The following is a 2500-nucleotide window of genomic DNA, read 5'->3' as shown; positions in this document are numbered from 1 at the left end:
AAATGACTGAAACGAGTGGGAGAATAAAAAAGGTGAACATAGTTCAATTTCACAATCACACGGGAATGAAGGCAGGTGTACTAGTTGTTAGATTTTTGTTTTCATAATCACAACGTCATGGTTTCGTAGTGGTTAAGGCGTTGCAATCACAATCGCAAGGTCGTGGTTTCGATTCCTGGATCGGAATTTTTGAGCAAATATTTTCCATTTCACGTTACTCTAGTCTACCCGGCCGTAAACGAGTTCTGTTCAAAAAGTATGCTGTAATCTTAGTGACTCATACGCCACGGAAACTGAATGAGCGGCACTGTGGGTCCTAAATATCATCGAAGTGATTGCTGTCGCTGTCGTCGTTAATGTCATCATCACTTCTTCATCTTTTCTTCTGCCACCCACGAGTGTATGGCTACCATCATTATCATGTCTCTCCTCTCCCGACCCCTCCACCTCGTCCTCCTCATTATCATTGTCGTCCTCGTAATCACAACCACCACCAACACACGCCACTGCCGCCACCACCAACATCAGTACCATCTTCACCGCCGCCACCAACACCATCGCCAGCACTACTGCACTCCTCTTCATCATCATCATCATCATCATCAACAACATCATCCTCGTCGCCATTATCATCAGCGGTAGCAAAACTACTACCATCTCTTCCATCATCATCACCAGTACCATCATCGTTATCATCGTTATCATCATCATCATCGTTATCATCATCATGTTTTTCTTTTCATTACTTGCCAATGCCACATCCACCCCTTCTAACTTCGCCATCACCACCACTACCACTACCTTCATTATCATTGTCATCATCATTATCATTATCAACACCATCATCATCATCATCATCATCATCAATATCATCATGACCGCCATCGTAGTCGCCATCGTTTTACTTCGTCGTCGTCGTCTTCACATATCGCCATTATTTCTATGTTCATCTCCATCATTTTCACCTGCATCAGTCACGGCTGCACCATACAGGAGGAGAAAAAAAAACGAGCAAATAAAGTTGTACCTCGCCCCTCCGACTCGCCCCTTTCACTGCTTCCCACCATCTTTATTCACACCATTTACTCGTTTCTGCTCTCCCTAAATAGTAACATATTTCCACACACTATTTTTTCTCTCTCTCCTTCTCTCTCTGTTGCTTTCTTTCTATTTTATTTCTCTCTCTCTATCTATCGATATATCTATCTATCTATCTCTATCTTCCTTTTGTCTCCCTCCTTCTCTCTCTCTCTCTTTCTCCCTCTGTCACAACATCTCTCTCTCTTACTCTCATCATTTTTCGATTTTTTCCATTTCATGCGCTGTTGTTTATCTCAATCTGTGTGTTACTTATTTCATCACCCTCCCTCTCTCTCTCTCACTGTCTGTCTGTCTCTCTCTCTCTCTCTATCCATCTCTCTCTCTCACACACACTCTCTCTCTCTCTTTCTCATGCGCAATATCCCACTGTCCCGCAACCACTTCTGTTCTCGCACCCTCTACTCACGTCTTTCCCACTCTCTTTTGCATTCTCTCTCTTTCTCTCTGTCTCTCTCTCGCTCCCCCTATCTCTCTTTCTCTCTCTCTCTCTCACTTGGATTTTCTCTTCCTGTCTCCGTTTCATCTCTTCCATTTCTTTCAAATTTCCTCTCTATCTCTGATTACATTTTCTCTCACTTTATATCTCATTCCTTCTCCATTAACTATAACTCTGCATCGACGTCTTCTTTCCTCCCTCCTTAATCATGTCACTCGCTGTCTTTCTCTTTCTGTCTCGCGCTTACTGCTCCCAAGCCTAATTTTTTTTATACCTCACTTTTTCTACATCTCTCTCTCTCTCCGCCTCTCTCCGCCTCTCTCTGTATCTGTCTGTCTCTCTCTCTCTCTCTCTCCCTTTACCCCTCTGTCTCTCACTGCTCTTCTTACAATTCCTCATTCCAGTACATCTGTCTATCACTTTCTCTACGAATTATTCTTCATTCTTCGCGTCACTGTCTCTTACTTTCGCTATCCTTCTCTCACTCGATCTCTCATTCTTTCTCCATCTCTATCTTTCCGTCTCTCTCTCTATCTATCTATCTCTTGTCTATCTGTTTTCCAATACTATACATTCCTCCATCTACACCGCTCACCCACTTATCTACATTTTCTCTCTCTCTCTCTCTCTTGTACTTGCTTCTATCTAGCAACATTAATGTAATACATCAATTCTCTCAAATTAACCATAGACAAAACCGCATTAACAACTCCACCGCCAATCATCACATTCTTCGAATCACAACACGATATAAAATTGGTGACACGTCTAAGAACATGTCAAAGTATATGTCTGTCTGTCTATCTGTATGTATGAATGTATGTATGTATGTGTGCATGTATGAATGTATGTATGTTTGTACATATGTATATATATATATATGTACATACATTTTACATATATATTTGCACACGCGCGCACACACACATATATATGTATATATATATATATATATATATATAT

Source organism: Octopus bimaculoides, chromosome 21, assembly GCF_001194135.2.
Source record: "Octopus bimaculoides isolate UCB-OBI-ISO-001 chromosome 21, ASM119413v2, whole genome shotgun sequence".
Taxonomy (NCBI): domain Eukaryota; kingdom Metazoa; phylum Mollusca; class Cephalopoda; order Octopoda; family Octopodidae; genus Octopus; species Octopus bimaculoides.
Note: the sequence above shows the minus strand (reverse complement) of the source record.